General features: G+C 36.6%; 1 pseudogene; it reads left to right on the top strand.

The window, feature by feature from the left end:
- LOC138818932 (Golgi to ER traffic protein 4 homolog pseudogene) overlaps positions 1-10146 on the top strand; it is a 38052-nt pseudogene extending 27906 nt beyond the window's left edge.
- Positions 10147-25927: the final 15781 nt, after the last annotated feature.

A 25927-nucleotide genomic window follows, 5' to 3' on the forward strand; every position in this document is an offset into this window, starting at 1 on the left:
TTCTATAGGTGGGAACTGCCATTGTTCTACAGCAGAGAGCTGAGAACAGAACCCTACATCGGTCAGAGTAGAAGCTAGAGGTTGGCCACCAACAGAACTGAGACCAGGCAGGTACAAACTCTCTCTACCAGCACAGAAAGAGCAACCAAGCAAAGCAGACATCTATTGACCAAAACAAAATTTCAGATTAGTCTACAATAATCCCTGAAAATAACAGAAAAAAATTACAAGCCTTATCAACACCCTGTATAGCAAGCTACCCCCAAAAGACAGCAGCTATCCAGGGGAGAGGCCCAGTGGGAGCAAAGCAGGAATGGAAGACAAAGTTACATCCAAGAGATGCAGGAGGTAATGACTCAAGAATTAAAGTGAGAAATAGACCAGAAATTTAAAGAACACAGGGACAAAATATTGAAAGTGATGCAAGGTATCACACAGGAGGTGCATGCAAAAATAGAGGCAGTACACACCTCACTAAAAGGTGAGATTAGTACAAACACAGAGGCAGCACAGACCTCACTAAGAGGTGAGATTAGTACAAAAATAGAGGTAGCACACATCTCATTAAGAGGTGAGATTAGTATTTGGAGAACTAACATTGAATCCAGAAATGAGTCCATGCAAACCACAATGGAAGCTGTAGTTAACAGAGTGAACAAAATGGAATGTAGAGTGTCAGATACAGAAGACAGAATACACCAACTGGACCAAAAAAATCTCAGATATGGAAAAAAAATCACTTAAATTATGCCAAAGGGAAATCCAAGAGCAAGCAGATAGTGCCAGGAAATTTAACCTTCATATAATTCGAGTGGACAAAAGTGAGGAATATCAAAGCAAGCGAATGCAACACCTATTCAAAAAGATAATCTGTGAAACTTTCCCCCATCTCAAAAAAGAACAAGTTACCTACATAACAGAAGCATATAGAATACCAAAGAAGCAAGATCCCAGGAGAAACACTTCTAGACACATTATAGTAAAAAATGGTAGATCTGAAAAATAAGGAAACAATCTTGCATGCAGCAAAAATGAAGAAGCAGGTATACTACAATGGGAAAAAATTAAATCAATGCAGATCTCTCCACACAGACACTGAATGCAAAAAAGGCCTGGGGAAGTACCATACGAGCCCTGAGAGCCAATAACTGCCAACCCAGACTGATATAACTGGCAAAGCTAGCATTCACAGTGGATGGAGAACTGAAAAACTTTAAAAGTAAAGAAAAACTAAATCAATACATAAACATTAAGCCAGCACTACAAAGAATACAATAGGGGGAACACAACCTGAAGAAAGCAACCAGGAACAGGGACCCACACCAGACAGGCTTTAATAGAATTCTAACTGAGCAAGCACAGAAGGAAAGGAAAGAAGAAAATCTCATAGAAACAGGGAATGACAGGGACCACAATGCATCTCTCTGTATTATCTCTTAATATTAACGGTCTTAATTCACCAATCAAAAGAAAAAGAACTCCAGATTGGATCAGAAAACATGACCCATCCATTTTAGCCTTCAGGAGACCCACTTCTCAGCCAAACATACAAACTCGGAGTGAAGGGTTGGAAAAGGATCTACCAATCAGATGCCCCCAGTAAGAAAGCAGGAGTAGCTATCCTGATATCTAACAAAATAAACTTTTCATTAAAATCAATAGAAAAAGACAAAGAAGGACACTACATATTAATACAGGGAACAATCCAGGAGGAGGATATTACCATTATTAACTTATATTCCCCACACATTGGCGCACCAAAATATGTTAAGCAAACTTACAGAATAAAATAGATCCCAATACAATAATACTAGGAGACTTTAACACACCACTCTCACCAAAGGACAGGTCTACCAAAGAGAGGATTGGCAAAGAAGCTACTGAATTGAGTGAAGCCAAAAGCAGAACTAACTGAAATCTACCCAGTATTTCACCCTAAAACAACAATACACATTCTTCTCAGCAGTTCATGGAACTTTCTCCAAAATCATAGTTCATGCAAGGAACTTAAGCAGATACAAGGGGATTGACCGAATCCCGTGTCCTGTCCAAACACAGTGGAATCAAGCTACTTGTCAATAATAAATCAAACCGTAGAAATTATTCAAATACATCAAAATTCAACAGCACACTTCTATGAAAAACCTGGGTAACAGAAGAACTTAAAGAAGAAATTAAAAAGTTCCTACAACTCAATGAAAATGAAGATACATCACAAAGAAACTTGTGGGACAAAGCAAAAGCAGTCTTAAGGGGCAAATTTATTACCTTCCGTGCCCACATCAAGAAAATAGACAGACCAAGTAAAAAATCTCATATTGCAATCAAAACAGCTAGAAAAACATGAAAAAATGGTACCCAACGTTACTAGACAAAGCCAATCAAACTAATAGCTGAAAATTAATGAAATAGAGAATAGGAAAATAATAGATAAAATTAATAAAACAAAAATCTGTTTCTTTGAAAAAATAAGTAAAATTGATGGACCGTTGGCAAGATTAATTAAGAAAAGAAGAGAGGAAACCCAAATTAACAAGATCAGGGATGCCATAGGAAAAATCACAAGTAGCCAGGATATCTGAACAATTTTAAAGGAGTCTTTTCAAAAGTTATATTTTCTAAACAAAGAAAACCTGGCAGAAATGGATGCATTTTTACAGAAACAGAAGTTCCCCAAACTGAGCAAAGAAGAAGTAAATCAATTAGTCACTATGTCACAATGAGATGCAGGAAGCAATCAGAAGTCTTCCAATAAGGAAAAGCCCAAGAATAGATGGATTCACAACAGAATTCTATAAAACCTATAAAGAGGAAGTAATACCCATACTCCTCAAACTCTTCCGAGAAACAGAGAAGGAGGGAACTATCCCAAACTCATTCTATGACGCCAATATTACACTCATCCCCAAATCAGGCAAAAACTCAACCAAAAAAGAGAATTAGACAAATTTCCTTGAACACAGATTCAAAGACCCTTAACAAAATTCTAGCTAACAGAATCCAGAAAACACACACAAAATAATCATACACTATGACCAGGTGGGCTTCATCCTAGAGATGCAGGGATGGTTTAACATACATAGGTCAATAAATGTAATCCAACACATCAACAGAGCCAAGTCAAGATTGACGTGCTTATCTCCACAGACACAGAAAAGGCTTTTGGTAAAATACAACATTATGTTAAAAGCTGTGGAGAAAATAGGAACAGAAGGAACATTTCTTTTTTTTTTTTTGTCGGTCGTGGGGCTTGAACTTTGGGCCTGGGCGCTGTCCCTCAGCTCTTCAGCTCAAGGCGAGTGCTCTACCACTAAAGCTACAGCGCCACTTCCAGAAGGAACATTTCTTAAAACAATGAAAGCCATACACGACAGACCAATACCCAATATTATAAGTAATAAGGAAAAGCTACTACCAATTCTCCTAAAATCAGGAACAAGGCAAAGATGCCCACTCTCTCCACTCCTCTTCAATATAGTCCTGGCACAATTAGCCAGGACAATAAGGCAAGACAAAGACATTAAAGGGATCCTCATAGGGAAAGAAGAAGTTAAACTATCCCTTTGTGCAGATGAAACGACACTATATCTTCATAACCCCAAAAACTCAGCCAAACATACAAACAAATTCAGAGTAAAGGGTTGGAAAAGGATCTACAAATCAAATTCAGAGTAAAGGGTTGGAAAAGGATCTACAAATCAAATTCCCCCAGTAAGAAAGCAGGTGTAGCTATCCTGATATCTGACAAAATAAACTTTTCATTAAAATCAGTACAGAAAGACAAGGACGGACACTACATATTAATAGAGGGAACAATCCAAGAGGAGGATATTACCATCATCAACTTATATGCCCCAAATATTGGTGCACCCACATAGGTTAAACAAATACTCTCAAACTTACAGAATAAAATAGACTGCAATACGATAATACTAAGAGACTTTAACACACCACTCTTACCAAAGGACAGGTCCACCAACCAGAGGATTGGCAAAGAAGCTACTGAATTAAGTGAGGCCATACTTCAAGCGGAATTAACTGACATCTACCGAGTATTTCACCCTAAAACAACACAGTACACATTCTTCTCAGCAGCTCATGGAACTTTCTCCAAAATATACCATATCATAGTTCATGCAAGGAACTTAAGCAAATACAAAGGGATCGACATAATTCCTTGTGTCCTATCTGACCACAGTGGAATTAAGCTAGTTCTCAATAACAAAGCATACTGCAGAAATTTCTCTAATACAGGGAAATTGAACAGCACACTTCTTAGCAATGCCTGGGTAACAGAAGAGATCAGAGAAGAAATAAAACATTTCCTACAACTCAATGAAAATGAAAACACCTCGCAAAGAAACTTGTGGGACACAGCAAAAGCAGTCCTGAGGGGCAGATTTATTGCTCTCAGTGCCCACATCAAGAAAATGCAAACAGACCAAGTAAATAATCTCATGTTGCAATTAAAACAGCTAGAAAAACAAGAAAAAAATGGAACCTAAAGTTACTAGATGGAGCCAGATACCCAAATTAAGAGCAGAGATTAACCAATTAGAAAACCAGAAAATTATAGCCAAATTTAACCAAATAAAAAGCTGGTTCTTTGAAAAAATAAATTAAATTGATGGACCGTTGGCAAGATTAATTTAAAAAAAAAGAGAGAAAACCCTTTTTAACAGGATTAGGGATGCTACGGGAAAAATCACCACACGTACCCAAGATATCCAAACAATCCTAATGGACTACTTTCAAAAGTTATACTCTCTAAAGAAAGAAAACCTGGCAGAAATAGATGCATTTTTAGAGAAATACAAGTTGCCCAAATTGAGCAAAGAAGAAGTAAACCAATTAAATAAGCCAATATCCTACAACGAGGTACAGGAAGTTATCAAAAGTCTTCCAACAAAAAAAAGCCCAGGATTAGATGGATTCACAGCAGAATTCTATAAGACCTTTAAAGAAGAGCTATTACCCATACTCCTCAAGCTCTTCAGAGAAACAGAGAAGGAGGGAGCTATCCCAAACTCATTCTACGATGCCAATATCACACTCATCCCCAAACCAGGCAAAGACCCAACCAAAAAGTAGAATTACAGGCCAATTTCCTTGATGAACACAGATGCAAAGATCCTTAATAAGATTCTAGCTAACAGAATCCAGAAACACATAAAAAATACACTATGACCAGATAGGCTTCATCCCAGAAATGCAGGGATGGTTTAACATACATAAGTCAATAAATGTAATCCAACACATCAACAGAGCCAAGGTCAAGAATCACATGATTATCGCCACAGATGCAGAAAAGGCCTTTGATAAAAATCAACATTCATTCATACTAAAAGCTGTGGAGAAAATAGGAATAAAAGGAAAATTTCTTAAAACAATAAAAGCCATTTATGTCAGACCAATAGCCAATTATACGTAATGGGGAAAAGCTAAAACCAATTCTCCTAAAATCAGGAACAAGGCAAGGATGCCCCCTGTCTGCACTCCTCTTCAATATAGTCCTGGAACCCTTATCCAGGGCAATAAGGCAAGGAAAAGATATTAAAGGGATCTGCATAGGAAAAGAAGAAGATAAACTATCCCTTTTTGCAGACGACATGATTTTATACCTTCTCGATCCCAAGAACTCCATCCATTTAGAAATCATAAATCACTTCAGCAAAGTAGCAGGATACAAAATAAACCCACAAAAATCAGTTGCCTTCCTGTACACTGACAATGTACAAGAAGGGAGGGAAATAAAGGGAGCAACCCCATTCACAATAACCTCCCAAAAATTTTTCTCTGTACTGTTATCTAAATATTATCACTATTGGGAAATGTTATCACTATTTTACTTAGTCTGGTGTTCAGTTAAATGGAAAGGTGTCTTTATTGATTCAGAAAGGAAGGGTGGATATTATGGTAGGCACCTCAGATGTATTGCTATGTATATTAAGGGCTATAGACCTCACCTGTAATGTTTTACTGTTTTGTAAGCAGAATAGATGATGCATTTTGTGTGCAAGTAGAAACTACTTTGAAGCTTAAGAAAAAGAGGAAACATATCTCAGATGCTACATATGCTATTATATTTTTAAAATTTGTATGATAACATCCAAATTACGGCAAATTCACTATGTATTTTTGTACAAAAGGGGTGATTTTCCTGAGCCTTCTCTCATTACATTACAAAACAGCTTCACACACTTAAGTGAGATATAGTTTTGAACCCAGGTTTATTGCTTACTGGAAATTTAAATTTTTTCCCAGCCTGTGTTTGTTTTTTTCTTTTTTTTCCAGAAATTGTGGTCAAATGCAAACAATTTAAAATTGATCATCTTTTTACACTTTGTATTAGCATTACCTAGTTATATAAGTGGATTTCATTTTGATATATCCACATAGGCATACAATGTACCCTGATCATATTTACCCTTTCATCATTCTCCTTCTCTTCTCCCAGGTTTTATTATCTTAATCATTTTAAGATTACAACATAGTAGTAAGTATATTTACAATATTGTACAAGTTCAATGTCCACACTGATATCATCCTCCAATATTAAAATTCTATATTCATTAAAATAATTTTCCACTCTCCTCTGCTTCAAGATCTCCATCAAGTACGATTTTGTTTCCTGTCTCTATCAATTTGACTGTTCTATGTAACTGATATAAGTAGAATTATGCAATATTTGATCTTGTTATGACTGGCTTATTTCATGTAGTACAGTGTCCCCAAGATTCAGCCATAATATAACATCTGTCACAAAATAATTCTTTTTAAAGTTGAAGTAATATACCACTGTATGTATAAACCACATTTATTTAATGTATTCATTTGTATCAGGCCACTTGGATTGCCTCCATGTTTTAGTATTGTACAAAATGAATATGAGTGCTCAAAGGTTTCTTCAAGACCCTGCTTTTAGATCTTTAGAGTATATGCCCAGAATTGGAGTCATTGGATCATATGACAATTCTCTTTCCTTCCTTTCATTTTTTTTCTGTCATGGGCTTGACTCAGGGCCAGGTCACTGTCTCTGAACTTTTCCTCAAGGCTAGTGTTTTACCACTTTAAAACACAGGTCCACTTCCTGTTTTCTACTCAGGCTAGCTTGGAACGATGATCCTTGGATTTCAGCTTCTTGTCCTGACTGGTTAGGATTACAGGCATGAATAATCCTGTTTTGAATTGCTGGAAAAGTTGCCATACTGTTTCCCATAGAAAGGTTCCAATTTTGCCACACTTTTGTCAGTATTGTTACTTTGTTTTTTGTAGTTATCCTAATTCATATGAAATGGTCATATTCTTCATTGTTTTGACTTACACTTTCCTAGTGATTAGTGACGTTAAACACCTTTATGTGCATGTTAACATTTTAATTGTCTTCTCTGGAGAAACATCTGAATTCTTTGCACAGTGTAAAATCAGGTTGTTTGTTATTGTTGGGATGTTGTTCTTTATATATTCTTGATGTGAACCACTCATCAAATATATGCTTGCAATGACTTTATACCATTCTGTGTTGCTTATTTGGACACTGATGATTGCATCCTTTGGTGCATCCTGTTTGCGTTTTCCTACAGTGACTGACTCTTCTCTGATGTCAGTTTCTAGTATGTCTTCTGGTCCTGTAACGATGAACCATCATATTGATTTGCACTCCTCTTTTGTAACAGTGAACTAAAGCTACATAATAATGCTCTGACTGTTTATAGGCTTCCATTTTTGGACCTATTCCCTCAGCTTTTAGTAAAAAGCCTTGGGGCATATCCACAAATTATTAGGTCCTAAAAACACCGTAGAAAGTTGTACCATTAAATATAGTTAGTTCTGATGGAAACATGTGACTTCCAATTTCTAAAATAGGGCAAATATGATGAACTTGATACAGATTTTTTAAATTGCCAGTCATAGTGCTTGAACTCTGGGCCTGGGTGCTGTCCCTCAGCTCTTCAGCTCAAGGCTAGTGCTCTATCACTTGAGCCACAGCACCACTTCTGGCCTTTTCTGTGTATGTGGTACTGAGGCATTGAACCCAGGGCCTCATGCCTACAAGGCAAGCACTCTACCACTGAGCTGCCTTCCAATGCTTGATAGGAAATATACTCATTACCTTCCTCATGAAACTCTAACCCCTCTGTACATTATTTTTACAATAAAAATGTATTTTTTTAAAAAAATGAAAATTGAGAGCTTCATAATGTAGTAGCACACCAAAACTCTAGGTATATATTTTTCTTCATATGAATATGTAGAATTGTATGAGGCTAGAGATTTAACCTACTTGCAAGTTAATAATGAACTTGTCACATTTTCATGGATGGTACACGATTTATGATACTCTTGGGTAAGGGACAAAAGGGACTTAATTTTTACAGCAATAGTGAAAGCCAGTGATGTGTGTGTGTGTTTGTGTGTATTTAAATATTTGAAATAAATCTCCCAGCCCTCAGTGCTACTGAGTGAGGTAAAGGTAGCCAGGTGAAACCTATACAAAAAATGGGTTCTGAGTTTGAGCAACTGCGATCTATATAATGAGCAATAGGCATGCCTGAACTTTACTCTGGAGGATGACAATAGCTTAGAAATAGGTTGTAAAACTATCCTTGTAAATATGCTATAGAATAAAGAGCAACTAATGTTCACTTGAAGATATGCAAATACTTGAGACTGCTGTGGAATTGTTCTTTTTCTTTTGTTTCTTGAAGTTTCCTAGCTACCAAGACCAATACATATTTCTCCTAATAAATACATAACTCTCCTTAAAAGTGAGGCATGACAATCTGTTGAGATTACTTATTCTTTTCCTAGCCCTAAGCCTAAAGATGAAATAAGGACTTAAATCCTATCTAAAGTACAAATTCAACAAACGAAATAGATGGAGTTCATATTTTACACATCTAGAAACTTTTCTCTTAGAGCCATTTTTAATGCAGGAGTGGAAGAAATTAAGGAAAAAATAGGTCCACAAATATATTTCATTAAGATATTCTATATATTTTAACCGTAATAAAGGATTACACTTCTGTTTTTTAGTGTGTGAATATTTACCTAGTATGTACAGAAAACCAAAGTTTATTCCAGAGCCTATCATGGAATAGAATGTAGCAAATTTTCTATATATTGCTTGTATATTTATAGAATCCACCTGTCTGATTTCTCTCCTATTTTGATAAACAGAGCATCTGTTGTACATGTTGAAATACATTTTTATAACTACAGGATTCTACACACTTTGATGTCTACTAAATATAGAAAAGATTCATGCACAACCCTTACCTTCAAGGAGCAGCTCTCAGTATCCCAAGTAGCTTGTGTTTATCTCCCACCCCTTTCCTCCCGCTGTCAATCTAGGTGAGTGGTAACTGCTATAAGACAGAAAAACTTAGATAATTCACAGACATGCAGTTAGTATCCAATGGAACCTTCTTCACTTGGATTGTGTGTGTGTGTGTGTGTGTGTGTGTGTGTGCGTGTGTGTGTGTGTGTGTGTGTTGGTTGGGAGTGGAGTTTGAACTCTGGTCTTGGGCGCTGTCCCTGGACTATTCACCTCAAGGCAAGCACTCTACCGCTTGAGCAACAGTGCCGCTTTTGGTTTTCTAGTGGTTTATTGGAGATAAGAGCTCACAGATTTTCCTGCCTGAGCTGGCTTTGAATCATGATCCTCAGATCTTAGCCTCCTGATTAACTTGTGTTACAGGCATTAGCCACTAGCGCCCTGCTTGGATTATATTTTATCACTATGTTTTTGAGAATTTCAGCTTCCTAATTTGGAAACTGAGCTGTCCAGTTCCCAGTGAGTAGATGAATCTCATTACATAAAATTTCATTTAAGGCTTCGAGGGGAAGATGGCAGAGGAGAAGCTGGAGGCTAAACAGGCTCTCGCATAAGAAAGCAGTTTCAGAGCTCCAGTGAACAGTACTAAGCCAGAGAATCACACCAAGTGTGCCATCACACAGAGAGTTAGGCCAGAGAGAGAAAATACAGGCAAGGAGACAGCCCTGAGCACTTGTCAGCAGCTGCCGCCACAGCAGCAGTGGTGGCGGAAGCGACTGCAGCCGCCATACCTGAATCACAAAGAGACCAGGACGAAGCAGCCAGACGAGGTGGATGAGCGGATTCTACACAACACCAGCAAGAACTGACAAGGAGCAGACATCTTCATCCTGCAGTTCACAGACCAGAGACTACCCAGGAACCAAGACTCGGCGTGCATAGCAGCCTAACGTACTCACTCCTTCTCAGGGAGCAGAGGAGGGAAGGCCACCCCTCGCCCCCCAGTACCGGAGACCATCTTGGATACCGACAAAGCTTGGTGGAGCTGCTAGCACCAACTCAGGCCTTGGAATAAATCTAGAGACATCTAGCAGGTCAAAAGAGCCTAACCTGACCTGCCAGACTCAGCTCCACACAGGGAAAAGTCACCCAGCTCAGGCGCCAGCCCTAGGAGTGGCTTTCTTCACTGGGTAATCAGAGCCAGAGGCTGCCCCTCCCTTTAGCAGCCTTGACAATCAATTGAAATTCAGTAAACAGAAACCCTGAGAATGGCTCCAGGCTGGGCAGTGTGAGTTTCTCACAAACCAGCCCCCGGGAAAAGCTACTGTTTGCTGAAAGGCCTCACCTCTACCCAGAACCTAGCCTCATCAAAGCACCTACAAACCCAAGGAAAAAGCCATCTCCCTCTTTTGTGATACTTAAAGCAGACCTCCCTCCCATTGAACTAACCTGGGAGGAGGGTTGCAGAGCATTTTTCTGCCTGTTCAAAGAGACTGACTTAAGTAACCAACCAAGCCACAGGAACACAAGCAGACCAGAGACTCCAACAAGGGGCTGGTTACGGACACAAGGGAGATACAGGAGTTTTCCCGCCCTTCCCAAAAAAGTCAAAGAATTTTTTGTTCTATATTTTATAAAAAAATTTTTTTTTCTAAAAATTTTTTAATCTTTAAATTTTACCTTTTTTGAAAAAAAATATTTTATAGTAATTTTTTGTCCTCTTAGAATTTTATTTTAGGGTTATAAGTGAGTGTGAGTTTTTCTCTCTTTTTTGTGTTTGTTTTTGTTTTTGTTTAGCTCTATTGAACTTCTGATCTTTTTTCTTTCTTTCTTATCCTTTTCATCTGTTCTTCTCTTTCGTTCTTTATGTGACTTAATTGCTGTTCTGCACATCCTCAGATAAACCCGTAGTCAATTATTAGACGTTATCCCCCATTGTGTACACACTTAATCCACAAATTTATTACTCAATTCAAAACCTCTTAGACTTAAATTCCTTAATAGCAGTACTACCTCTTTATACCTATATAATATTTTAAGTATTTTTATTTTTAAGTTTTTCACATCTCCTTTATATCCCTCCCTTTCTCTCATTAAATTCATTTTCTTCTCTGAATAGTTTGTTTACGAATCTCTATAATATTTTTAATTTTTACTTTTCTATTTTTTCTGGTCTCTTTTTTCCCCTTTCTATTTCTTTTTTTTCTATCTCTCTACTTTCATCCTATCCAACCTATTTCCTGCTTTGAGATTAGGACTTAGTTAACACTCACTGTGCCATCCCACATCACTCTTCCTATTTTTTACCCACAACTCTTCCTAAACCTAATAATTTGTGGTCTTCCAAATTCTTCTTTGTGGTTCGTAGCCCATTAATATATAGTTGTTTGATGTTGAATAGATGTATCTGTTGAACTAGATTGTATCTGCAGACTACTGACTGTGCAAATATAGACTTTGGTTGATGCTTGCCTTAAGATAGTGTTCTAGCACAAAACTGGTGTTAATTTCATCCCAAATCGGCAGAGTTAGCCAGAAAAACACAAGAAAAATTGCAAGTCCCGGTATCTCAAATCCCACTCATGATAATCAGGGGACAGAACAGATAACAGATAATGAATAATCCAGAAGAGAGTTCCCAAATAGCTCTACGAACACTGCTGGCAAACATGATAAATGAAAAGATTGAAAACATTCCAAAAATTTTGTATGAGCAGGATAGGGAGAGAGTGGAGGCAATCCAAAAGTTTATACAGGAATATCATAAGCGTGAGGAAGGTACTCAAAAACTGATACAGGATTTGCATGAGCAGCTTGAGAATACTCAAAGGGAAAGGCAGGAATGGCGTGAGCAGGCTGAGAACACTCAAAGAGAACTACAGGAATCGCATGAACCGGAGGAAGCTAATCAAAGAGTAATACAGGAATTGAGAGAGCAGGATGAGAATACAGAAAGATCACTAAAGGCATTCAGGGAATCCATTAACAAAGAGCTGAAGGAAGTCAGGGAGCCCACAAAGGGAATGCTGAATAGAAAAAAAACAGAAGGAATGGGAGTCCAAGGAAACCATAACCAATCAACTAAGTGATTTGAGAATAAACACTGAGCACCAAATTAAGGAAGTAAAGAACTTCATACAAGATCTAAAACAAAGCTTCAACAAAGAATTTGAAGCCATCAAAGCTGACCAACTAGAAGGAAAAAAAATAAAAAACAAAGTAGAAAGTCTCGACAGGAGGTCAGACCATGCAGAAGATGGAATCTCGGGGAGTGAAGAGAGCCTAAACATTATAGAGAAAGAACATACAACCATCCAAGAGAAATCCAAGAAATATGAGAGATCTATCCAACACTTGGAAGACACCATCAGAAGGCCTAATCTAAGAGTAATGGTTGTAGAGGAGCACCTAGAAACAGAAGTTAATGGTGAAGGAAATTTGTTTAACAGGATCCTAGCAGAGAACTTCCCAAACATGCAAAAAGATAGGCCTATTCACATACAAGAAGCTTTTAGAACTCCAAATAGGCCAGACCAGAATAAGACATCCCACTGTCAAATTATAATCCACATAGGATCAATTCAGACCAAGGAAAAGATCCTTAAAGCTGTCAAGGAGAAAACATTAATGACATATAAAGGGAAACCAATTAGAATCACCTCAGATATCTCAGCAGTGACAATCAAAGCAAGAAGAGCCTGGAATGATGTATGCCATGCACTAAAAACAAATCACTATCAATCAAGAATACTCTACCAAGCTAAACTCTCCTTCATTACTGAAAGCCAAATAAAAACCTTCCATAGCAAAGAAAAATTGAAACAATAGATCTCCACCAAACCAACCCTGCAAAAGATTCTTAAAGATGTCTTACACATAGAAAACCAACAAGACCACAATAGAGGCCAAGAAACTGCACCCAAACTGAGAATCCAAGAACCATAGGAAGAACCCAGTTTTCGCAGCCACCAAGAAGGTGGAACTCCCAAATACCTCTCAGTACTATCTCTTAACATTAACGGACTTAACTCTCCAATTAAGGGACATAGACTGTCTAGTTGGATTAAAAAACAAGATCCTTATATATGCTGCCTTCAGGAATCACATCTTGCCCGTAAAAACAAAAACATTTTCAATGTTAAAGGTTGGAACAAAATCTACCAAGCAAATGGCCCCCATAAACAGGCGGGAGTTGCAATCCTAATATCAGAAAAAATAGACTTCAAATTAAAATTTGTGAGAAGAGATAAAGAAGGTCCCTACATACTAATTAAGGTTTCTCTCCTTTAGGAGGATATTACAATTCTAAATATCTATTCGCCAAACAACGGAGCTCACAAATTTATCCAAGAAACACTACTTTCCCTCAAATCCCACATAGATCCAAAGACATTAATTGTTGGGGATTTTAACATACCATTCTCCCCACTAGATAGATCACCTCCGCAAAAACTCAACAGAGAAACCGCAGATCTAAACAACTGCATAGATCAACTAGATTTAACAGACATCTACCAAATATTTTACCCAACAGCATCAGAATACACATGGAACATTTTCTAAAATAGACCACATTTTAGGCCACAAAGCAAAATTGTCCAAATTGAGACACATTGAAATTATACCTTGCATTCTGTCAAACCACAAGGGAATAAAATTAGAACTCAACACCAAAAGCCACCAAAGAAAGTCTGGTAACACATGGAGGCTGAACAACACACTGCTGAATCACGAGTGGGTCATGGAAGAGATTAGAAAAGAAATTCAAGTGTTCATGCTATTAAAAAAACTGAGCACACAAATTACTAGATCCTCTGGGACATAGGAAAGGCAGTACTCAGAGGCAAGTTTATAGCTCTGAGTTCCTACCTCAACAAATTGGAGAGATCTGAAACCAAAAATTTAATGAGACATCTGAACTTCCTTGAAAAAGAGCAGCAAGATAAACCCCAATCCAGTAGACAGAAAGAAAAAATTAACATTAAATCAGAATTAAATGAATTAGAATCCAAAACAAACTATAGAAAAAAATCAACAAAACAAAGAGTTGGTTCTTCAAAAAATTAACAAAATTGACAGACCCTTAGCAAATCTTATCAAAAAAAGAAGAGAACACACCTAAATAAAAAAACTCAGAGATGAGAATGGAAACATCACCACGGAAACCACCAATATTCAGAAAATTTTAAGGGAATACTTCTCAAACTTTATGTTAATAAGTTTGAGAACTTGGCAGAAATGGCCCTTTTCCTAGCAAATATTGACATGCCAAAACTAAACCAAGATGAGTTAAACCATCTTAACAGGCCCATATCAAGCATTGAAATAGAAACAGCAATAAGAGACCTCCCAGCTAAGAAAAGTCAAGGACCAGACGGTTTTACAGCGGAATTCTGCAAGGCCTTTATTGCAGAGCTCACACGAATACTCCTCCAACTCTTCAATGAAATTGAAAGAGAAAGTTCACTACCAAACACAGTCTATGAATTCATCATAACCCTCATCCCAAAACCAGGCAGGGACTCATCAAAGAAAGAGAACTATAGACCCATTTCTTTGATGAACATTGATGCAAAAATTCTCAACCAAATTTTGGCCAATCGACTTCAACAATTCATTCAAAAAATCATACACCATGATCAACAGGGTTCTTTTCAGGGATGCAAAGCTTGTTCAATATGTGCAAATCAATTTTTATTATTCATCACATCAACAGGAACAAAGATAAGAACCACATGGTTTTCTCAATAGATGCAGAAAAACCATTCGACTAGATCCAACACCCCTTTATAATGAAGATTCTGGAAAAATTAGGATTCCATAGAACATTCCTCAATACAATAAAGGATGTATATTACAAACTTACAGCCAGCATTATACTTACTGGTGAAAAACTAAAGCCATTTCCTCATAACTCAGGAACAAGACAAGGATGTTCACTCTCTCCACTTCTCTTCCACCTAGTGTTAGAATGCATAGCTACAGCAATAAGACAAGATGCAGACATAAAGGGGATCCAAAGAGAGAAAGAAGAAAAAAACTCTCTCTTCCCAGATGATATGATCCTGTATTTAAAGAATCCCATAGACGCCATTCCCAAATTACTCAAGCTGATTCAAAATTTTGGCAAAGTGGCAGGGTATAAAATTAACCCCCCAAATCAATGGCTTTTCTATATGAGAACAATGAGCAAAGTGCGGCTGAATTTAGGAAAGCAACTCCATTTGTAATAACCCCACAAAAAATAAAATACCTAGGAATTAACTTAACCAAAGATGTGAAGGACCTCTATGATGAAAACTTAAAAAACTTGAAAAAGGAAATCAAAACAGAACTTAGAAAATGGGAAAAACTCCTATGCTCCTGGATTGGAAAGGCTCTCTACAAATTCACTGCGATACCTATCAAAATTCCAACCTCATTCTTCAAGGAAATAGAAGAGGCAATCCAAAATTTCATATGGAACAATAAAACACTCTGAATAGCAAAAACGCTCCTCAACGGAAAGAACACTACTGGAGGAACATCAATACCAAATTTCAAACTCTACTATAAAGCCATAGTAGTCAAAAGAGCTTGGTACTGGCACAAGAAGAGACCTCAGGACCAATGGAATAGAATTGAAAACCCAGTAGTGAACGTACAGACCTATAACCATCTAATCTTTGATAAGAGAGCTAAAAAAAATAGAATGGAAGAAAGACAGCCTCTTCAGCAAATGGTGCTGGCAAAATTGGTTAACTACTTGTAGAAAACTAAAGCTAGACCCTTGTATATCACCCTGCACCACAATCAACCCCAAATGGATCAAAGACCTCGGAGTCAAAGCAGACACAACGAAAACATTTCAGGATGGAATAGAAGAAATCCTAGTTCTCCTTGGTGCAGGCCGAAATTTTCTTAATAGAGGCCTGGAAACACAACAAATCAAAGAAAGTTTGGACAATTGGGATATTGGGATTTCATGAAATTGCAGAGCTTCTGCATGGCAACGGACATAGCTAGCAAGATCAATAGAAAGCCCACGGATTGGGAGATCTTTACTAGCCATACAACAGACAAGGGTCTCATATCTAAAATACACTTGGAACTCAAAAAATTAAATTCCCCAACAACAAATCCTCAAAGAAACAACTGCCCAGTAAATAAGGGGGCTAATTACTTAAAGAGAAACTTCTCTGAAGAAGAAAGAAGGATGACCAATAGACACATGAAGAAATGTTGAACCTCCCTAGCCATAAAAGAAATGCAAATCAAAACAACATTGAGATACAACCTCACCCCAGTTAGAATGGCATAAATCAAGAAGTCTAATAAGAACAGTTGCTGGAGGGGATGTGGACAGAAGGGAACCTTATTTCATTGTTGGTTGGAGTGTAAACTTGTTCAACCACTTTGGAAAGTAGTATGGAGGTTCCTCAAAAGACTTCACATAGATCTCCACTGTGACCGAGCAGTCCCCCTTTTGGGCATTTACCCAAATGTTTACAAACAAGACCACACTAAAGCTACCAGCACAACTATGTTTATTGCAGCATTATTTACCATAGCTGATATCTGGAACCAACCCCGATGCCCCTCAGTAGATGAATGGATCAAGTAAATGTGGTATATATATATACAAAATGGAATTCTATGTCTCCATCAGAAAGAATGACATTACCCCATTTGTTAGGAAATGTAAAAACTTGGAAAACATTATATTAAGTGAAGTAAGCCAAGCCCAAACAAACATAGGTCCCATGATTTCCCTTATTTGCATTATTTAGTATATGTATGAGTCAAGCAGAAAAGTTCAGATAATGTGATGTTAGGAAAATTAACCCTAAAATATGTATTTTAAATGTTTTTGTCTTTCATGCATTTGTTTCTAACGCATTTGTTTCTTTGTTGCTTTGTATGTCCCTCCCCTACAGGATAAACCGTGCTTTCACTGTATTTGATGTCGGTATAATTTGTGGAGGGGAAGGGGAAAAATAAGTCGTTTAAATAAGGATACAGGTGGACCTGTTGCAACAATGAGAAGTACAAGTTGTCATGTCGAAAACGAACTTTACAACTTGTGGGGGTGGGATGGGGTGGGGGGAGGAAAGATGGGAAGGGATGGGAAGGGTAAACAAAGGAGGAGGGTACAATGCTTGATAAGAAATGTACTCACTATCTTGCCCAAGTAATTGTAACCCCTCTGTGCAGTATTTTCACAATAAAAAATTAAAATTAAAAAAAATTTCATTTAACTGAAATTGGAAGAATTAATTTCTCAGACACTATTCATATTTGAGATGGAGTAGCCATATATAGTCAGTGGCTACTCTGTTAGAGAATGTATATATAGAATATTTCCATTATCACAGATGTTTCTGTTAGAATTGGTTTAGAGCGTGTTTCTGCTTGTTATGGGATGGTCCATGTTCATAAACTACTTATGCTCCATCGTTTCTACTCAGACTGAAGATCAGACTAGAAAGGCTAGACACCCATTAACTTAATGTATAGATATAAATTGTTCTACATAGGCACATTTATTTGTGAGGAGGAAAAGGATCAAACAGTCAACAGCAGCAGAGTCAACTGTCTCAACTTTAGGAATGAATAGGTGAAAATTTTAGCAATTCTTTGCAGCTTTTCTTTTGTGATTGAAATTGGCTGTGGTATTCTCAATGGTGATTTTGTTGGAAAGTTTAAATGTGTAATTATCACATTAGCTCACAGAAGAATTAGGGTTTGTGCTTTGTAAATATCATTTGGTATTTACATGTGACATTTCTAATTTTCCTGGCATCCATACACCACAAATATCTTTATAAGGTTTCTGAGGTGTTTCTTTCGTTAATTTTGATTCTTCTTACAAGAGGCATTTAAAAAATTAGTGGAAAAATTAAGACGTTCTTGTGTTTTATAATCCCATTAGTACTCAGTAAGCTTAATAAAGAATGAGATTCCAAGAACTATGTGTAGAAATTTTATCTCCAATAACCTGTTTCCTTTCATTAATTATTGGAGCAAAGAGAACTGGCTCCCCAGAATCTCCCCTTCAGAATTGAAGAATGAGTTGGGAATAAGGCAAGGAAAGAGAGACACAGTAATTTGCACTGAAGTTACTGTGCTGTCACAATGAACACATATTCTCATGCAATCTTTTTGAATCCCACAGTTAGCATTTTTGTGTTTTTATTAGTATGGTAAGGATGACTGACTTTCCCAGACTGAGAGTTGGAAATGTGTGGGACACATTCCTTTATCTATGGAATCTTCCACAAAATTGTGTAACATTCATTTTGGCTTTCGGTGCCTTTTCCATCCTTGTCACAGGTATGTATTTCTACAAATGGAGAAGTTGATTCATCAATCGTCTTTAAATGATCACATTATGTGGATTGGGGGATTGTGTGATTTGCTGTAGAAGCAAGGTATTATGGGTAGGACCCTTTGGTCCACGTTGGCATTTCTTTGTGGAATTCTTTGTTTTAATTAAAAAATGTATTGTGAAAATACCGTACAGAGGGGTTACAATTACATGGGCAAGATAATGAGTATATTTCTTATCAAGCAAGGTTGCCTCCTCCTTTGTTTCCCCTTCCCATCCCTTCCCATTCCGGGCCCCCTCCCCCACCCCTTGCAGAGGTTGTAAAGTTCATTTTTAGACATAACAGCTTGTACATCTCATTGTTGCAATGGGTCCACCTGTATCCTTATTTAAACGATTTGTTTTTTCCCTTCCCCCCCATAAATTATAACAACATCAAATACAGTGAAAGCAGGGGTTATACCATGGGGGAGGGACATACAAAGCAACAAATAAATCATCTTATAAATACGTTAGAAACAATCACATTGGGGTCCTTCCTTATGGACTCATGTGTAAATAATTCTCTCCATATTCCAGTATAATCCAGTAGAGTAGGGCAATGCATTAGAACTTTAAAACATGCCAATAATTCTTTTAAAATATACTTTTAAATAGAATAACATAAGTAAAAGCTTTTGGTTGTCTTTTTTTTTTAGTTTTTTTCATTTTAATTTTATTGTCAAGGTGATGTAGAGAGGGGTCACAGTTACATAAGTAAGGTAATGATTACATTTCTTGTCTAACTTTTTACCCCCTCCTTTATTTTTCTTCCCTTTTTCCTCCCTTTCTCAATGCCCCCCAAGTTGTAAAGATCATTTCCAACATATTGTCACTTTTGATTTTCTTTAAGTAAATGTTTATGTTGTTCCCATTTTGGACTTCTACAAGGTGAATATTGGAACACTACGGTTAGACCTTCTGCCATGCATATATGCATATACATATTTTCATATAACTTTGGGGTGATATATTTGTTTGATTATTCATTTGTTTGTTGCCAAAACTGGAACTTGAATTCAGTGCCTGCGTATTATTCTCGGCTTTACTTTTTTCCCCCAAGGTTAGCCACAGCTCCACTATTGGCATTTTGATGGTTAAATGGATTTTCCTATGGGGGCTGGCTGTGAACCATGATCCTCAAATCTCACCCCTATGAGTAGGTAGGATTACAGGTGTGAGTCTACATCGCATTATATCATGCATATATTTCCTATCTAATAACATCCTAAGAAATTGCACTGTTCTAAGAACATCACTTATAATGATTACATGGGAGTCCAGTGCTTATAAATACCATAGTTTATTGAACTGTCTCTACTCTGAAAATCTTTGTTGTCTCCAAAATATTAAATGCATCATTAAAGGTCTTTTGAATTTTTCATTCTAGTATTTATTTTTTATAAACAGATAAGTCTCTGCTAGTTGTTAGAAAAAACCAAATAGAAACTTTCTTCTTACATAATAATCCATCTTAACTTGCCTCATCTAAAAAAATAAGTTACCCCTCTCTGTGAAGTTGTTCTTTTCCCAGCATGTAGTTCCAGTTTTGTACAATTTTACACACCTTACCCACTGTAATGCCTTTTTCTAAAATCCTTCTTGCTATCATCCAGTTTTTTAAAAAACATTTTCCAAATTATTTCATTAATAGGAAGGCATAATTAACTATTAGCAACTTAATGTCATCATTTCCCTGGGTATTTACATTTTAGCCTGGAACTTGATTCTAACAAGATTATACTTTAATGGAAGAATCAGAGCATCAATCAGGAGGCTGAGATTTCCATTATGAACAATTTTTTTCATGCATTGCTTGTTTTTGTTTTAAGATTTGAAGGCTAAAGATTACCAGCTCATATGACCCCATCTTGTATATACATTTTTCTAATTTGGGGAGGGGCAGGGAAATAACAAAATGCTGAGACAAGGATTCAATTTGATCCATTGTAACAATGGCATGTACAAGACACTATGTTGAAAACGAACTTCACATCTTCGAAAGTAGGGGGAAAGAGGAGTTGGGAAATAGAGAAGGAAGGGAATTTAGGGGGGAAAGAAAGGAGGGGGTAACAATGCTCAATAGGAAATGTACTCATTACCTTACTCATGTAATTGTAACAACTCTATACAGTATCTTTACAAAAAATTTTTGAAAAGATTACCAGCTCATACTTCCACAATTAACTGGCTATACACCTTAAATACTTCATATGGCACAAAATAGGAAACCAAAAAAAAGCAACTTTCAATATAGATTGTCCATTGTTGTAAAACTGAGATGCCAAATGCAGTGCCCAGTGCACAGGAACCCAGAGTACAGTCATTAACATCTAGAATGCTGAGTTGTCTTCTTTGGCTGGAAATTTCTTAATTTTATTATAGACATTATGCAGAAATGTCCTGAAACAATATTCATGGAGAATAAACAGTTCTACAAAATCAGGAAAATTTTACCAAGTCAAAAAGAGGAAAACATGACAAAAAAATTTCTATTCCTGGTTATATAAAATATAGGATTGAACAATCGTCTACCAATGGTCTGAAGAAGAGAACAATTATTTAAGTGAGTTGTTATTATAAATGTAATAATAAAAAAGAGTGCTATGCATGGTAAAATAGAACCTGATGATGATCCATGAACTCTGTCTGGGGAGGTCAGGAAATTCTTTCTTGCACAGTGTCTTGATACATGGGAAGGGAGTAAAAAAGATGAAACGCTTATGAAGTTTAGTAGTCTCCAAATACTATGACCAAGTAATACAAAGTATCAGGAACAGGGTAGCAGTGAATCAAATTGGAGCGATTGAAATGGCCATGTAACTTAGTTTTGTTGCAATTGCTTAATATGCACAAGGCCGTGCGTTCAATCCCAAGCCCTAAAAAGGAAGGAAGGAAGAGACAAAGAAAGATATGTGAGGTGGGCCTAGCACCATCATAGAAGTTTTATTTTCTAGCCCAGGATTTCATACTGTTAAATACACATTATTACTGCATAGGGATTTAAAAGTACAGTTGCCCAATTCTTATCTATTTGTGTTTGAGTGGGTAGAGATGTATCAACTTCAGCTGATATGACTTGGGGGCAGCCAGGATAGAGATATCACGGTAGTGCATATGAGTTTAGAACATGGAAAAAAAGTTCGTGAGCCTTTTATTTCTGCAGAAAAACAAATGCATATGGTATATCAGCCTAAGTATGGATACAAATATATCAATTTTGCAAATTTGGGTAAATTACCTACCTCTCTTTAAGCCTTGGTTTCCTATTTTGGACATGGGAGCCAATGAGACTATAATGAGAGAGTGTTTATAAAGTGTTTTCTGGCTATGCATTTTAAAATGTATTATAACTGCCTTTAGTTGACTTGTTTATATAGTGTAAATTTGTACCAGGTGCTGAAGACCAAAGCAGACGAGGATCAAGTGTCCTGTCTTAGGTATCTTGGGCACTTGATGTCATTCTTTATATTCCAAAATTTGTGAAGTCAGAGTTGGACAAGAAGGCAGTTTTAAAACATTTTCCCTAAGGAGCCTTAACATTTTTCAGTATCACAGGGACTCTGGAAATTTGGTAGAGAAACCACAACAGTCCTTTTCAGCTGGCTTACTGTTCATCCTTTTGACTTATGATGACACATTACCAGACACTGAATTGGTTATAAACACTAAATTTATTTTTACATTCTGGAGCCTGGAGGTCCAAGTTTGCAATGCCAGCATAGTTAGTATTTTTTTTTTCTGAGTGATGCACTGTATTAAAGATCAGGAGTGAAATCTCTTTGGTTTTGTTTATTTAAATCCCATTCATGAAGGCTTGCCTCCAAGACTTAATTAACATCCACATACACACAAAAGCCCACTTCTGTAACATTACATTTGAGATAGGATTTCAACATGTGAAACTGGATGAAGGGTGTAAATAAATGTAAATAAATACATTCGTTCCCCCCCCCCCATAAGATTGTGGATCTAAGAACAGGAAGATCCAGACATTGAATGATCATAAAGCTGACCTCTGGGCCACTCTATGATTTTGGAGTATTATATTGATCTGGCTTATTCAATTCTATGCCTTCACTACAAGATTATTTGGAGAATACATAAGATAATTACACTAAGTGAGTAGTTATTTAGAGAATTATTTCATATTATTTACTTTTCATTTTTTGGTAGGTACTTGGGTTTGAATTCAGAGCCTTGCATTTGCCAGGCAGGCACCTTACCCCTTGAATCATACCACATCCAGCAATTTTTGCTTTGGTTATTTTTGAGGTAGAGTCTTGCATTTGTTTATTCCTAGGCTACCTGGATAGTAAACTTCCTAGTTGGATGTCCAACACAGGTAGGATAACACCCACACATTGGCACACCCCGCTTTTATTGACTGAGATGGAGGTCTCGTATGTTTTCCAGCTTAACCCTGAACTCCCACTATCCACATGTCCATTTTCAAAGAAGCTAGGATAATAGGTATAAACCATCTCATTTTATTTATGTTTATGAAAAGTCTGAAAGCTATTAGAAAATCCCCTAGAGTTTACTAACCATACCCAGATTCTAAGTGATATACTCATGTTTATTCTGTTACAAACTGTGTTTTTCATAGTTTTATATAGAGATGTGGCACATCAAGAATAATAATATTACTAATTCCAATTCAAGTAGCTATGACTAATATCTATGTGTGGATTTATGTTTTCTGGAAAAAAAATCCTGAGTACATAGGCCAAAAATTCGATATTCCTAACAAGCAAAAATTTGCTTCCAGTATGATCAGCAGTTTGCAAATGGGGATTCCATGCCTGTAGAGGAGACATGTCACAGGGGAATTCCCTGCTGTGACGCTAAAATAATTCTGTCCTGTTCAAAATATCAGAATGGTAAAAATTTGTCAAAATTATTACATGGGAACTTTCTTGACCTGATAAAGAGTACTGAATTAGAATGAAAGAATTCCTAGTTGCTCAGAAATCAGGCAAAGATGTCATTAATTTCTGTTCAATCACATAGCAGGCATTTTTGCTAATGAAACAAAATATAAAGATCTTGACAAATTGCTTTATTCATAATATATAAAGGACTCTTAAACCCATGAATAAGATAATAATAACCCCATTAAGAAGATACAGAGAGAAGACAAATAAGTACACCAAAAGCCCATATATTATAAGACTGTTGTAGAAATTCTTCTCAAATGTGTTCAGATAATGCTTTCTGGAATGAAAGGAATGTGAATAATTTCACTATCTTGATTCTTCAAAGAATAATTTTAAGAAAAACTGCATAAAGAACTTCAGAGTTCATGGAATTCTTGTTTCATATTCTGTGCATAACACTTTACAAAAGGCATATTCTTTAATTTTATAAAGCACCAATATTTTTAGCTTTTTACCAAAAACAACACATGACAATTCTAAGAAACAGTTCCATGTTACCCAGCCAGCAGAAGAGTTTCAGATATTAGTATAGTCACGAGGTTTGCAAATAATGAATTGAATTTGAGCCATGTATTCTGGTTTCTGTTCATGGATTCTGGTTTCTGCTCATTCTCAATTGTAATTTACACATCAGCCTTCAGAAATACACCACCTTTCTTCTTGCCTCCATTTCTGTATTCTGAAAATGAAGATAATATTCTCCCAACCTTAGATGATGAGGTATGTAACACCACCAGATGACAGAGAACACATATTTGCATTGTTGGGATTTATCCAACAATTGTTGAATAGCTTCTCTAAAAATCTATGTAACAATTGTCTTATAGCTTTTATAAAAATCTCAACAATAATTTTACTGGCTTAACACCTTGTTTAAAGGTGTTAAAATACCAACCAAATTTAACCTATTTTTAAAAATTAATATAAAATCAACTCAATCCTCCTGTTCTTTTAGGAAGTAAATCCTCTTAATGAGCTCCTCACCTTCTGACACATAGCTATTAAGTGCATTTTCATGAAACCATTACCTCTCATTTTCATCTCATTGAATTCAATTTTACAAAGTTGTTCTGTCTTACAAAACTGGTTGCAAAGACTTTCCCTTGATTTCCACAAATAATGGTAGTCATTTGTGTAAGTGACTTCTCAAAATTTTACGGCAATTGAAGAAGGAAATTATAGCAGAAAATTGCACAGAAAATATCTTGAAAATTGTAACAAGAACCTTTTTCCTTTTCCTTGTCTTTTGTTCTCAGTAGAAGGTATGGAATTCAGGGCCTCAAACTTGCTGGATAATTGCTCTTGATCCATACCCCTAGCACTTTGTTTAGCTTTAGTTTGCTTTTCAGATAGTCTCATATTAACTGCCTCAAACAGTGGTCCTCCAACTTCTGCCTCTCTTATCAACATATGGCACCAGTTTGCTTTAGAGATTTGAGTTTCAGTATTATATTTTTACCATACCAACAGCAAACATCCAGTGTCTATCTCATAATTAATTAGAATTATAGGCATGTACCAGTATATCAAGCTGAAGTTTTCTAAAAAGAAATCATCAGTAGTTCTGCTAACAAGGAATTATTCACTAACTTTTCTTTAGTCTCCAATTCTCTGCTTCTGTAACTTCTTTGTCATTTTTCTCCTCACTGAAGCCTGCAAATTTGTGATAACTTCAGTTTTGTTAAAGCTTTCAAAATATTCCTGTTTAGTCTATATTCATCATGTCTCATGTTCCACATCACAGTGATTTTCCTTACCAAAAATATTTGTCTCAGCCAGGAGAGGTGACCAGTGCCTACAATCCTAGGTACTCAGGAAGCTGAGATGTAAAGATTTTGGTTGGAAGCCAGCCAAATATTTTCTATCTAAAAGGAAACTTGGTGCCACCTAGTAACATAAAAATATTATCTCATATTTGACATAATAACATCTTGCAAATTTAAAGATATTCATTTGATAACCTTAAAAGAAACAAGAAATTAAACATGAATTTCTCTCAGGAAACCCAAGCCAACATCTTAAGCAATCTACTTATAAAAAATAAAAGTTATTCTGGCTGCCTGAGGCTCATGCCCATAATACTAGCTACTCAAGAGACTGAGATCTGAGGATTGTGGTTCAGAACCAGACCAGGGATACAAATCTGAGAGATCTTTTTCTACAACTAACCAGCAGAAACCTAGTACTGGATGCATGTCTTAAGTGGTAGAGCACCAGTTGTGAGCAACGCAAAATGGTCAAGCAAGAATGAAAGCCCTTAAGTTCAAACACCAGTATTGCACACAAATAGATAAATATATAAAATATAAAATTAAGCTAGCCGCCCATGGCTCACACCTGTAATCCTAGGATAAAATATGAGGA

Source organism: Dipodomys merriami, unplaced genomic scaffold (genome assembly GCF_024711535.1).
Source record: "Dipodomys merriami isolate MVZ:Mamm:240054 unplaced genomic scaffold, mDipMer1.0.p SCAF_798, whole genome shotgun sequence".
Classification (NCBI taxonomy): domain Eukaryota; kingdom Metazoa; phylum Chordata; class Mammalia; order Rodentia; family Heteromyidae; genus Dipodomys; species Dipodomys merriami.